Source organism: Sinocyclocheilus anshuiensis, unplaced genomic scaffold, assembly GCF_001515605.1.
Source record: "Sinocyclocheilus anshuiensis isolate Anshui unplaced genomic scaffold, SAMN03320099.WGS_v1.1 scaffold183, whole genome shotgun sequence".
Taxonomy (NCBI): domain Eukaryota; kingdom Metazoa; phylum Chordata; class Actinopteri; order Cypriniformes; family Cyprinidae; genus Sinocyclocheilus; species Sinocyclocheilus anshuiensis.
The window spans coordinates 2,733,322-2,748,866 of NW_015548309.1; the positions used below are offsets into that span (position 1 = coordinate 2,733,322).

At 35.3% G+C, this 15,545-nt stretch overlaps 1 protein-coding gene across 2 annotated transcripts in view; it reads left to right on the forward strand.

The window, feature by feature from the left end:
- Nucleotides 1-15,545, forward strand: part of LOC107656353 (transmembrane protein 168-A-like) — a 54,384-nt gene that overhangs the window by 7,749 nt on the left and 31,090 nt on the right. The window contains exon 1 of one of the 2 annotated variants that reach the window (XM_016444155.1): nucleotides 13,525-13,650. The exons of the other annotated variant lie outside the window; for it this stretch is intronic. The gene's annotated coding sequence lies outside the window, so the exon portion shown is untranslated. Of the gene's footprint in view, nucleotides 1-13,524; nucleotides 13,651-15,545 lie in introns of those variants that run through there. 2 annotated transcript variants of the gene reach the window in all.

A 15,545-nucleotide genomic window follows, 5' to 3' on the forward strand; every position in this document is an offset into this window, starting at 1 on the left:
GGTTTATTCATTACACTTTTTGGTGTGAAAGGGCTTTTACATTTGCTATAAATAGAACTTCTTATATTAAAAACAATCAAGCCCTGCTCATATTTAAAAAGTAACGCGAAAGTAGCGCAAAAGTAATGTAACGCATTACTTTCCATAAAAAGTAACTAAGTAACTTAATTAGTTACATATTTAGGGAGTAACGCAATATTGTAATGCATTACTTTTAAAAGTAACTTTTCCCAACACTGTTTGTTTCTATAATGTATTGTAACAAAGCAAAATTATTTTGTGCACATACAGGACATTATTGTCTGCACAGTTTGCAATTGTTCTGTATGCATTGGATACTCAAATTATAAAATGTGCAGTATAGATCTCATTCATCTGATTAATCTGCCTCATCAAAACATTTTTAAAAGAGTAATGATTTCCTTCAATGCAACTCACTTTATAAATAGTGACACTAAAAACAATAGGCATCATGCAGTACACTAGTATTCCATGGCAAACATGTGGTCCAGCATATCAATTTATGGCTCAACCAATGGAGTGAGTTTGGGGTGGGACTTCTTGTTTGAGTGTCAAATGGTTGATCGGGGGCGGAGTTTAAATGGCAGTTTGAAAAAGCCACTGGAGTCAAAAAAAAAAAGTGCAGTAATTAATTTGATACTCTTAGTGTTTCCATTTTATATGTTAGTATATATTTATTGATATTTTTGTATGAATTATATCCGCTTATGATATCATCATGTGTTCAAAACCCATAATTACACACTTCATCTTAAATATGAATTATGTAAATGGCCGTTCCTTGAAAAACTCCATATTTATTAATACTTGTGAAGAATCTCAAGAAGAGTCGCTCTCGCAGCTTGAGAAACTAGATCAGCGATGATGGCATTCATCAGATGACACAGATTAACCAATTATCACCGCGTCACCTTATAAACCTTATAAAGCGTAATTAGAGCGCTACCCTTTTGTCATCCCAAATTATTGTGTTTTGGTCGTGGCTCGAGCTGGTCTGATCGTGTTTGTCAGCAACGCTGATGATGCATTAGCCGTACTGTATGTGTGTCGATAGTTTCCAAGGCAACTAACTCCACTCTGTGAATAATGCAGCATTATAGAGTTGTATAAGAGACTCTCTTGTTACTGTAAGCTGACAGCATCAGGGGATATGAAATAAACGTATCATTACCCTCTTTGTTTAACAGAGGAAAACATCTACTGTCCCTGATGTGTTAAGGACGTACTGCTCAAGGGCACAATGGTTCAATGCAGGGTTTGAACCTACAACTTTGCAATTACCAGCTCAGACTGTTGGAATTGCAACTTTCCACTTAGAAAAGTGCAACACTTCCAACTCAGACACTGATGTGGAAATCCACAAAAACAAGATGCATGTACACAGTTAATTACAGACTTTTCAGAAAGAAAAAAAACACTCAAATGCACAAATTAGAACATTTCAGATTTGCTTAGCCAACATTGCAACATGCAGAGTAGATCCTCACGCACTTGCACAAGGAATGCTAGCATTGAATAGCATCATAATTTGTAGCATAGATATGTGAAGGAAACCTATTTTGGACTGTTCCCTTCTCAATAGAGCAAAGCCTTAAGTGCCATTTAGCTTAATACAACAGTTACCACTTAAATAACAAGCAAACATTTTTCATTACAATATGTTTACTACAATATATTAAAACAGATTCATTATGTACCATCGATCCATATAGTCCCTGAGGTATAAACAAAAACATTTGCAAATGTGCAGTGATATACGCAATGCTAGCAGTGCAATTTATTTTACAGTACATCATCCCCTGATGAAAGCGACTTTACATGGAAGTCTGTGAATCAAGTAGGAATATCCCAAAATGTACTTTGAATCAGTCTTTATTTATTATTATTAATATACTATTATTCATAAATATTTCTACATTAAATATATTTGAAAACTCTTTTAAGCTTTATTTTAATCTTCATAATATTAGTTTATAATGTTTTTTTCATTACAGTTAATTGTCAAGACAACATTTCTTAGTATTTTTAAGTTTAAGTTTTCTATCTAATATACGTATTTATATATTTTTTTCAGGTTGTTCAATTTTCAATTACCAAAAAAGATTTTTATAAGTTATGCAATGGACCCTTTTAACTTTGTTAATACACAGCCTTGGTCTTATTTTGAACAATTCAATGAGTTGCATTTTTCCATAGAAAATATATTATCTTGTTCCACCTCCAAAACTATTTTCATTTTTGGTTGACGTCAACTCTATTTTTTTAAACCCTGCCACTTTTTAAAAACCATTTAATTTCTGATGGATATTTCTTTTTCTTTTCTGTCACATAATGGAAGTAAAATGGATTGCAAATGCAGCTTTAAAACTCTAAAATATATCCACTGCTTGAAACCTTGTTGCTGTGATTTGACCCTTTTTGCGGTCCACACATTACGATTTATTAACGTGTCAGAAGCTTCAGAACTGCTCTGACTCATTTTACAAGCATAGCCTTTGAAAACCTTGAGGTTATAGTGGGTCAGACCCATCAATGAGGATTTAAGAGCCACTGCTGTCGTTTTATTTATGCCTTTACGTCTGTGTAATTTACACAAGCGCATTCATGCAAAGAGGAATCTCAGAGAGGATTTCGCAGGGATTGTATCTGCATGCAGCACTACACCCACCTGCTTATATATTTCCTGACTGCAGACACCGTTAGCATCAGATAAACCTGAAAAGATTAGGATAGTTCACTAAAGGTTCTGTACTTAAGTAACCAGCATCTCGTGCAGCGGGAGCAGTTTGCATAATCAGAGTCGACACAATGCAAAGTAGGAGGGAGATGAGAAAAATAACCCTTTCTCTCTCTCTTCAACACATCTTCCAGCAGCAAATTTTGCACAGTGTGCAAATACAAAAGCAAGTAGGTGTACTGCTCATACGCTTGTCCTTTAGCGTTGTCACACATGGCTTGTCTTGGTCAGAAAGGCCTGTTGGACCGAAGGGCCTGGAAATAACAGCTCCGCGAGATTCTGCTGTGAGATTGGCCACTGATTCCACCTCGTTCTAACAGAGCTATCACTTAAACCAAACGAGCCCCCTCGGATCACCGGGGTCAAGTGCACTTTGTGCTCCAATTAGATCACAAATGGGACTTTGTGCTGTTACGTCCATGAAGCACCTTAGCAAGGACAGCGCTATTCATCTATTCAGATGATTGCGGTAACTTACGTGTGAAGTAATAAACACTTGGAGAAGAATCAGGTGTAATCTGTTTGTTGACAGATGTGGAGGTATGTTTCCATTCACCTGAAACGACAGTCTGCCATATTGTGTTGACACTGAGAAATCAATGCTAGCAGAGATATTATGATGTTTTTAAAAGCCAGACATTGATTGATAAGCAGTTTATTTGTGTGTGTGTGTTTTTTTTTGTGGCGCAGGGAGTGAAAGATGCAATATTGCTAACTTAACTACATGTTCAATTGTGTAACAAAAGCTTAGCTGTTTTCAATAGCGTAGCAAGCTATCGAGCTATTTTTGCCAACATGTAGCAGTGTATCACTGTTTTTGTCACGTATTTGCATTGCAGCCTAACATGTGAGTGAGCTGATGAAATAACCAAACACAGTTCCCTATAATATCTCCCAAACAGAAGTTTTATTCATTTTGGGGGGGATTGGGTTCATTCAGACTGATTCATCGATTTATTGAAGCTATTTTACAGTTTTTTGTTTTGTTTAAATATTTAGGTAAAGTCTGCTATTTATCACTATTTATTAGTCTTCATTCATTTTATTAGTTGTAGTTAGGGAAAATTAATCTATAAGTTTAATTAATTTTGGCGATTGGGTTCGTTCAGACCGATTCAACAATTTAAGCAATTTTATAGTTATTTCTGTAGTGCATAAATTTTCTATGACAGTTTATTATGGTGTTTACTCATTTTATTAGGTGTTGTTAGTGTAAATCTATCTATCTATCTGAGCTAGACTATATGTGACCATGGACCACAAAACCAGCCTTAAGTGTCAATTTATTTTAATACATCATCTAAAAGCTGAATAAATAAGCTTTCCTTTGATGTATGGTGTGTTATGATAGGACAACATTTGGCTGAGATACAACTATTTGAAAACTATTTGAAAAAATTAATGGAACATGATCTTTACTTAATATGCTAATGATTTTTGGCATAAAAGAAAAATCGATAATTTTGACCCATACAATGTATTTTGGCTATTGCTACAAATATACCCCAGCAACTTAAGACTGGTTTTGTGGTCCAGGGTCACATATATATTTGAGCTACATTCATATTTACAATTGATTTCACTGTTTCTATCTCTCTGCTTGTTTGTGTTTGCGCATTTCAGATGGTAAGGATTTTTCAGCGACCCTTTCTGCAATTACATTGTCATGCAAGCTACTGACTTTATGAGAGAATAATTTGAATCATTAATCGATTAATTCAAAAACACTGATTCATTAGTGACTCTCTTCATGATTGAGCCATTTGAATAATTTAATGATTTGTTCAAAATACTGATTCATTTAATAACAAAACAAGTGACAGAGAGTCATTTAATCATTCATAATCCCAAAAATATAAATTCATCCAGGAACTTAACAAATATTATCTATACTGAGTGAATGATTCACTCAACTGATCGGTCCAAAAACACTGATTCATTCAAGAATGAAAAAAAGTCTTTATAAGTGAGTTACTGAATCATTCCCTCAATGGACCCATTCATAAACACTGATTCATTCAGTAATGTTTCTATGAGAAAGTCACTGAATCATTCACTCAACCAATATGCTCAAAAACAGTGATTCATTGAGCAACTAAACATGTGATTATCTTTATGAGTGAATCACTGAATTGTTAATTCAAACTATTCATTCAAAAGCAGTGATTCATTCAGGAACGAAATTTGATTGTCTTTACAAGTGAATCATCCATTCAACGATTTGTTCAAAACCACTGATTCATTCAGAAACAAAAATCAGTGACTAGCTGGTTAGGAGAATGATTCATTTATAAATTCTGTGATGGTTTAGTGATAAAGACAGCTGGCATATTAGCATATTACTATCATTAAAAATGTAAAAAAAAAAAATAAAAAAAAAAAGAAGTCCTTAAGTCTTTAATAATAAGGCCTTAAGTCACTTTTTATAAAGTAGGGAGATGATGGGGCAAACATGAGCATTCAGTAAATGCTTCTCAATACTCCAATCGCTGCTTCCTTGTTTCCTTGTTTCCTTGTTTCCTCGCTTCTCCGTCCTCCAGCCAGTGACCTGGAAATCGATCGAAGTCATGAAGGACATGTCAGTTCTTTAAATGCACTGAGAGGAGGTGAGAATCAAGGAAAGAGGAAGCTTCTAGACAGGAAAACACAAAAGTCGTTTTTGTCAAAACACCTGCATATATTCTCCTCCACCTTCACATCTGTCACAATAGATTTAAGTCACGTTTTACCTTTGTGGTTGAAAAGAAAAATACTTTCCATATATTTCAACAACGCATCTTTGACTTATTAAGATTTAATAAGAATGTCTTGATTAAACTCCAACAACATAACAGCAGATCCCGTAAGAATCGTGAGGTAGCACAGCTGTGCAGAGACGTTGCTTTGAAGGACACTTAAGTGAGCAGGATATTCAGTTTTACAAATATATCTTGCTGAGTTTCTCGCATCCATTCCATCTTAAGAGGCAGGAGCTAAAATGCAAGAAAACGACACAAGAAAAGGAAACAGGAAAGCACAACTTAAAAAAATGACTACTAGGCCTTCAATCTACGTGCATGTGCATATGTTTCAAAATAGCTTCCCCAACACTGGTGCAATGAAACAGAAGCTAAAAAGTTACAAGTTATGAGTTAATACTTGTCTAGTCATCCAATCTTGGTATTTCTCCAGCAATCAAAAGCCTCCCTGACATTTTAGAAAGTCAGCCTAAAGAGGCAGATGATGATTTTCGGTAAGTGAGACGTCTGCTGAAAAAGCTTCTTGATCATTAGCTTGGATGGTGTGTTTATGGGATAGGTAGAGAGAAATGTCAGGTTAGGTTATGCCTCCGCTACATCATATTCAGCTGTCAGGGAGAGAATGAGAGAGCTGAAAAGAGCGAGAAAACACACTCAAAGGATGAAAAGAAGCAACTTATTTTGAACGCATTAGCAAACGGGAGCAGAAGATGGAAGGGACATGAAAACATGCTTTCTCTTGAAAGAAAGGATTTGTGCTTTTGTTGTTGGTTTTATTTAATTGTTCGCATTTTTATTTTTCTCCAATGGACCACTTTTCTCAGCTCTGAAAAACATTCCTGCTGTTTGAATTAATTTGACAATTAAAACTTTTTTCCATAGCAAATTAGGTAATTTGCTACTGTTTAATAATTCAGTCTGAACTTACTTTATTTCAGTTAGTTGCCAAAGCAACATTTATATTTTTTGTTTTATTTATTTCAATGAACAATACCAATTTTAATAGTTTTAGATTGACTGATTAATAACACAAATGCACACTTCAGAGAATCTCACAGCTGGATTCGACTGCAAGGTTTGTGAAATTAAATGTTTATTAGATATTCAAAGACTTGTTTAAATTTAAAAATGCATTTTTGCTGAATGCTGACAGGAAATGAGAAAATATTATAGAGTTTACTGTTCTATTATTAATAATAAAAAAGCAAAAGGTACAATACTTTTTCATATATCGTTTACTTTACCGTTTACTTAATATGTGTGTTCATGAGATGATGCAGGGCCATCTCAGGTGAAAAAGCCTTGTCTGACATGAACAGCATAAACAGATGTTAATGCTTCTGTGCTTTTAACATTTATTATTCCTAAGGGAGTTTAAAAGCTGTAAACACAGATGCTGTACTGTACATTTGTTTATATGTATGTATGTATGTATGTGTGTATATATATATATATATATACAGGTATATATATGAGATAGCTAATTAAATTAACACGAATATATATTTAATCCACCCACCCCACCCAGACTTACATAGGCCATCCTACATTTTATGGTTACCATTGATTTTTTTTTTTCTTTTCTCATATTATCTTTTTTTATGTTCCACAGAAGAAAAACAGCATGTGGATGAGTAAACAATGACAGAATTTACATTTTTGGGTGAACTATCCATTTAATACCCATTTAAAACTAATTCATTTCATGGCATTATATGCAATTGTAATTGCAATAGAAATGCATTCATGCCACCTCTGAGCCGCAATAAACAGTCTATAAACATATCTAAATACCAATTAAGATGCAGCTTCTGAAAAAAAATCACGGCCACTGTAGCCTAAAAGTTTGTATAATAAATTCTAAGTTGAATCCAATAAAATATTTCTTAATGAAGCTACTTTTTGTAACTTCTATTTGATTTTTTCATTTAACACAATAATGGCTTTAAATTATCTTTTGGAGGTAATTTCAGCCAAATTTTGTGTTAGATTAAAAATGTTAATCGCTTGATAGCCCTAAAATAAATGTGATTTTAGCACATACACTAAATATACTATTGCATAGCATGTTCAAGGGGTGACTCAATTAAAAAACCTGTGTTTGGTGTAAGCAGGTGTCAGTGCCGCCCTGTCCCAACATGCATCTCTGTCTCTCTTATCTTCTGGGACCGAAGCTCCAGCAGCATGTTTGTGCCAGGACCTCTACTCAAGATAGCAAAATCCTGCTGCTGACAACTTCTCGGTCTCAGATAAGCATCCCGTGTCTGCTTATCTGATTAATTAATGGAGACAAAATGGTTACACCATTTTTTTTTGCCGTCTACTAACCCCAAAACCTCTAGCTGATGAGTAGATTTAAACAGATAAGTCACTGCTTTCTTCTTCAAATTCTCAAGAGAAACTTTATTTATTTCAAAACACAAATATAAGCTGGAAAACAAGCTGGATGTGAATGTTCGCTTCAGAGGAAGGAGTATTTCCACGGCACACTTAATCAAAATGTTTTTTTAGTGAATTAGGCCATAAAGACAGGGCCGAACCGACAGCACAGCAGCTTTCTAAGCCTCGGGGATCTCTGGTCTATCGGTTAATGTACAGTTCGCTGGCTGAGCCAAACTAATCCTCTTCAGGTTCATCCCTAACATTCACTCAGTGTTGTACTGCATGCTATTATATCACAACAGAGAAACACTCTATTACTCATGTGGGTGTGTGTCGTATTGGAGATGTGAGTCTGGTGGTGTGGGTGCATGACCCTTTTTCCTTCATTTTTTTTTTCCCGTTGAAATCCCTTAATGGACATAAAATGTCATTCTGCAACACTTTTAACTTCTTTAATGTGACATATTATTGAATAAAACTGGATATTCAGTGGGCAGGATTTGATTTGGATAATGAAAAGTATATGTTTGGTTGGTTGGTATCATGTTGCTCAATTCTTCTATTGCATTGCTGTGAACACCCACTTTTGGGACCTTTATTTTAAAAAATGTAGCAGCTCAACTGTAAAAACTAACATGCAAGGCTATGTTTTCCAGATATGCGATTATGAACAGAAAGCATCATTTACTTTCATTCAGCAAGGATGCATTGAATTGATCAAATGTGACAGTAAAGACATTTATAACATTGCAAATGATTCCTTTTGTAAATGAATGTTGTTCTTCTTAACGTTCTCTTCATCCAAAAATACAATCCTGAAAAAAATCATTCAAAGTTTCCACAAAAATATCAAATTTGAATGATTTCTGAAGGATCATGTGACACTGAAGACAGGAGTAATGATGCAGAAAATTCAGCTTTGATCACAGGAATAAATTACCATTTAAAATATATTACAATTGTAATAATATTTCACAATATTACAGTTTTTACTGTATTTTTGATCAAATAAATGCATCCTTTGTAAACATAAGGCACTTGAAAACATGACATTTCTTTACAGACCCTAAACTTTATTTTAATTTCTTGTTGTTTTTAAACACAATTATGTTCTCAAAACTCATAATATCTTACATGTGCAGAGCTGACCAACTCTTACTGACTCAGCTATAAAAAAACAATATCATCAAGCAATAATTTCGAAGGTCTGCCTTAATTTGAAACACCAATTTATTCGTTACACCGCAAGCATTTGTAGCAACATGCTGCACGCTGACTAAAACTGACAGTGTGCGAGGAGCTGCAGTCCCTTCTCCTTAAAAATGCACACACAGTAGTTTTTACAAGATGACTCCGCTGATGAAGGACTCTGGGCCGTCCGACCCAAATCACTGCACACTGATATTAAGCATTTGGCGTATGAACTAATTAAAGCACCATTAGCACCCGCCCTTCCCTTTGTCTCTTAATACATTATTACCTGTGCAGCAAAAGCTGGAGGGCAAAAAAAGAGAGAAATAAACATAAGAAAGAAGAAAAACATGCATTAATCATCTACTCTGAAATCCAGGTTGGTCTACGGAAACATGCAAATTTAGAATATTGTTTTTCTGTTAGTGTTAGCTAATGCTTTGCGGTCTGATAGCTGTGATGAAAGTGTCCTTCTCTTAAGCACATATGTTTAAACCTTGCTCAGTATAAAGAAATGATTGCAAAAAAGTAATTATGGTCTGGAATTGAAATGTTAAAGAGGTGCTGCAGTGAGAAACTGAACTAAAATGCTAATTTCAGACCCCATTAAACCCAGTTTTGTGAGTTTCCAGGAAAATGCCATCTTGTTCTTTGACACGGATGGTCAAGAGTTGCACAATATGGTTATCGTCCATATCCAGGATTTTTATTTATTCAGAGTTATTTTAGTATCATTGAGATTCTTTATATTATATTTTATATTTATTCTTTATATATGTTAAAATCTTAAAATGATTAAAATCATAAAATTAAACTTTCAGTTAAAGTTTTAATAATTTACTTGTGTTTTTTTATTTTTATTTTTTTAAATTTATTTAGAGTTGTTTTAGTATTAGGGTCCTATTATGCTCTTTTACAAAGTTTTGATTTTGTTTTGGGGGGTGTACTAGAACATGCTCTCATGCTTGGTGGTTCGAAAAACGCATTATTTTTCACATAATTTACATTATTAAAATACCTTTCTCCCCAGCCTGGCACAATTAAAAAAGTGAAAAAGCATAATAGGACCCCTTTAATCATTTTCTTGTGTGTTTTATTCATTTCTATTTCAGTTTTACTTTTAGTTATGTTTGTACCTTAATTTAAACTAAATGAAAATGAGGAACGGCACTTTGGCATCTAGCTGACATATAAGAAGTTTATTTCTGTTTTATTTTACTTCAGTTAACATTTATTTTATACCAAATAACATTTCTTTTAATGGTTTTAGTTTTAGTTTATAATAAGCCTGTAATGAATACAGTCGATATTGGACATTTACTTTTGCATGCTCATTTATGCTGTTTTTACAATTAGATTGCCTTTGTCTTCATCCAAATCTCACTTTAAGTACATTTTTAGACTAATAATTGAATAACACTGTTATATTTAATATTTTGCCAAATTCAAAATGAATGTCCATACTGTACATTATAATGCTGTATTGCCTAAATTCACATCTCAAATAACTAAATGTAGTTTTACGTATTTTATTTATTTATTTATTTTATTAGGACAAACAAATTTTATGTAATACTTTAATCTGCCTTTACATGGAAGTAATTATCTGCCTATACCACTTAGGACATCCTTTTGTATTCCATTTCTTTGACTTATGACTCATGACAACCATGCTGGTGTAAAAGAAAGCACAATTTACCCACAAGGAACTTTATTTCCTTAAGTAAAGGACATAGTGTCATTTAAGGTGCTTTAAATTAATATTAGGATGCGGCGGTTGCACTTCATGTGTTGGTCTATCACCCAAGAGTCTGCATGCACAGTTTAAAGCCTCACTGCCTTGTGTTTCATGTAATTGTACATGCTGAACGCTGTTCTGTTTTTGGCACAGCGCACACACTGTAAATAGCACTGGGAGCTTGTGCGGTGTAAGCCAGCCGCTTTGTTTTGCCAGGGTTTTGATAAAGAGAGTCTCTCAGCACTGATCAGAGGAAGCTTTGTTGACGAGTCTTTGTCAATTTATAAGCACACAAGACATGAATCTTTATGAACACCACACTCCTTTCCAAAAAAGAGGACGGGCACATACTAGGGGCACCCTCAACACACCATAACAGTCAAAAAGCCAACATATCCAAAGACCATCACACATATACAAGCCCAAAGCATCATCTCTGCTTTTGACCTATTTGTTTTGCATGCAACGGAGAACAACATTGCAGCTTCTTACATAAGAGTATAACTATAGTCACTGTTGGTGGTTTGCGATTGGTGCACATGCTAAAACAAGGAAAATTGGAGCTCTTACATACTTGGATGTTGTTTACTTCCTGGCAAACCTAATTCTTTTGGCTTGATATTATTGTTTACTCAGAGAGCGGTGTTTTAACCTTTTATCCCATTCAATTAAAATGATTTCCAACACTTAACACACATAACATCACGCAGAGTTCCATGAACCAGTGAGGGCCAAATTGTTCCAAGAAAACATAATGAATATGTATGTTCTCTACATTTCTCTCTACTTCATATCACAAAGTGGTATTTTGCGCCCTTAGAGTGAATTACAAAGGGGTAAAAAGTCTGAGGAACAAAGTCAACTGGCATTTAAAGAAGATAAACTTTTTTCTATTTCAATTGAAACAGAAGTTATTTCCAAGTTATTTGTTTTGTGGTGTCTGAAGGCATGAGACAAAAGCTCTTCATATCTTTCAAAGCATCAAAAGACCTTTTAAAATGTCTGGCTGCTACTATAGAGAGAATATATTTTGTAATTTTTGCCAAATGTAATTTTTGGGTGAACCTTTCCTTTAAACGATTTTAGCTGTTGTACAGGTCAGAATATCCATTTTGCACCTCAGAAGTGTACATCAGGCATCATCTCCTATTTAGAAAAGATATGTACATTTTCCAAGACAGAATACCTGTCAAAACTGTCATACATAATTCATCACATTTGCCATATCTGAGCATGTGAATGTTTTGTAGTGTCAGTCTGTTTGATTTGAAATGATGTGATGTCCTAGCCAAAGGAAGTCAGGTTTGGATAAATGGCATCCTGGAGGTGATTGTGACACCTAGATTTCACCTGACAACTGGAGATGTTTATGTTGATCTGCATCCATCTGTCGTGAAAAGCAGGTAATGGAACGAGAGCTGTATGAATGAGAGGCAGTAGGTGTGGAGTGGGTGTGCAGATACATCACACAGGGCGGCTGAAATAACACACTGCGTTACACCATCACTGTACCCTCAAATACCTTTGAAGATCTTATTCGTCTCAATAATTAGCGCCCCTGCAATGTGATCATTGTGATCCACTCACATCCTCCATATGGTGTGAAACTGATCTATAATCTGAGGTTGTGGCGTTAAAATCATGAATCATCATGCACATCATGTTTCACTTCTATAATGTGACGTATTTCAAAATGAAACATGATATTCATTGGCAAATTAAGACTGGCTAAATAGACCATGGTGACTAGCCAATAGGGATGGGATTGTAAAGAATTTTTAACGGTTCCAATAATGGTTCTGTTACAGAACAAATGGAAGAAAAATTCAAAATTTCATTACCAAATCATGGCAACATTTTGATAGTCAACTTTAGACATTTGGCTTGACTTTGCAACTACTGTACATGTCAGCTACCAGCAGTGTTGCCAAGTCTGTGGTTTTACCTTGGAATTGGGCTACTTTTACACTGTTGCCGTGGGTTGTTTTTTAAAGGTGGGGTAAGCGATTTCTTGTAGCCAATGTTGACATTTGAAATAACCAAAACAAACACGCTCCTGCCCCAAAAGGGTCTCATCCCTATTTTGATACAAAATACTATAGAACTCATTATAATCAGTGATGCTGTCTACACCATAGATATACTGTATATACATATCTATGGTCTACACTGGATGCGTCGCGGTTGAATTAAATGTGCTAAAAGTTTTGAAATAATATTTTCTTGTAAAACACACTCCACTAATCTTTATTTAGAACTTCAAAAAATACATTTTTAATAGTGCACAGTAAAAGGTTTACACCTAAAGGATAGTTTGAGTGCTTATGAAATAAAACAAGCTTCTTTGGAGGCCTAACTGAGACCCAACATTTGCAAACAAATGCAAAAAAAGTCTTAAAATCTCCACAGGCATCATTTAATTTACAGGGTACTCAGTTTGATCTATTAAATGAGTCATTCCTAAACATTCACAGCAGTACGATATATGAGGATTTGTTGAGCTGTATCCCTGATGTGAAGATATTGCAAATTTCACATGCATATTTGTAATGTTTTATCCATTTTCTTGTTGATATGTGTACCAACCCCTGCACGCTCCACCACAGGAAGCCGGGTGATTAAAGGTGTTTATCAGCTGGAGTGGATGGTTTGCCAGCCAGCCACAGCGCATCGTAAGATGCATCGTTCAGAGCTGAGTTCAAGAGCGCAGGCAGCGGCGACAGCGAGTGACGTTGACACAGCATGGCACACCTGTTTCACTGATCTGCTTCAAAATCAACAAATGACTGGCTGCCAAAGCCAGCGCGATTCCCCCATGAAGACTGAAGGCCAGCTCTACCGAGGTACTAATATTTCAAACTAATGAGGTTCTGCACTACTCGTAATTATACTTGATATTCTAAAGCAGCTTCTGTTGCCCAGGGTCTTTCATATTCAGGATTGCACTGCTAAAAATGCGATTTGTAATTAGATCTGATTAAAGAGAATCCTTCTTATGCACTTTCTTTGAAAATTATTTTGCTTTTTTAAATTTTTTATTTTATTTTATTTTGAAGTCTACATTATTCTAATAATGTGTAGCATGATGGGTGGAGCTACAGCTTCTATCTATCTATCTATCTATCTATCTATCTATCTATCTATCTGTCTATCTGTCTGTCTGTCTGTCTGTCTGTCTGTCTGTCTGTCTGTCTGTCTGTCTGTCTGTCTGTCTCTATCTATCTATCTATCTGTCTATCTATCTATCATCCATATATCCAACCATCTATCTATCTATCTATCTATCTATATGTATGTCTGTCTGTCTATCTGTCTGTCTGTCCCTCCATCCCTTCATCCCTCCATCTGTAAGGACTATAAATCATCCAGCTTTAAAGCTTTTCAAACTTTTCCCCAAACCTTACCAGTTTAACATGGTTTCACAGTTTAATCTGGTTACACAAACCAGATGGTTGACCACCTTAAACTGCAATAACCAGCTGTTAGGACCGTCATGAAACAACATTAGATCAGCTAGAAACCTACTACTATGCTCCTACTAAACCATCAGCTTAAGATGGATTTTAAAGAAGGGGGATGGCTGGCTCACTAGGACAGAAGATCGGAAAAAATAACTCGCATCCTGATATATCATGCTGGTATTGTAACCAGCCATAACTGTGATCCTGAATATGTCATACATGCACAAACACATCTTACTGACACACACTTGACGTGTCTCTGTGGGAGCTCGTGTGTCTATTTGTTGTTCTACAGTACAATCACAGTAGTGCTTGTCAGCACACACTCTCATATTAACTCCAAAAGCTGTTGGAAAGCCGCCCCCTGCCATAAGACAGCTGCTTCCCCTGGAGCGTCTGTGTTTGCCCTCACTAGCACTGCCTGCCGCGAGCCAGGTAGCAGCCAAAGGGGTGCGCAGACCCTGATCACATGGTTATGTCACTTGCTACCTCAAGCTCAGTATCTGTACTTGCTAGTTCCTTCTCTTTCGGCATGATTGCAATGCATGAGACATTTCAGTTCTCTGCCTGCATGGATAGAGTACTAACACCGAAGGGTCAAAAAGCAATGTGACATTGGGTTTTTATGAGACGAGTGGATGGCCATGCCCAGAATGAACTACTGTACATCGTTCACAGCTCTGCTGTCACTTCCTTCTCACTGTGTGCTCTGTTTCTTAATGTCTGACGCAAAATATATTGCTGATATTTTCTTGTTAGCTGTTATATACAGAGAAATAAATATATGGTAACATATTTCATTCACTTTTTTATAAATAGTATTTATAAAATACTACTAACAAATGCATAATGTAATCTTTAACTACACATTGTCACATGAATGATCAGTCAGTAACTACTCTGATTTAAATCACAGTAAGTTGTAAACTGATTGATTCGCTAACAAGAATGATTCATGTTCAGGAATCGGATTACACTGATTGTGCTATAAGTTTTTGATTCACTACAAGAAACTGGCTCAAAAGAGTCATTCACTGAGGAAACGGACAATCCTGTTACTTTATATCCAATATTTAAAGCTAGCTCTTATATGTACAGTACAAAGAAAATAGCCACAGTTCAACCAATGTCTGTTTTACATGCAGAAGGTCGTATACATTTGCATTTCATGTATGTAATGACACTTTTATCCAAAGCAACTTACAATGCATTCAAAGTATACACTTTATATCAGTTCATGCATTCCCTGGGAATCGAACCCATAACCTTATGTGAGA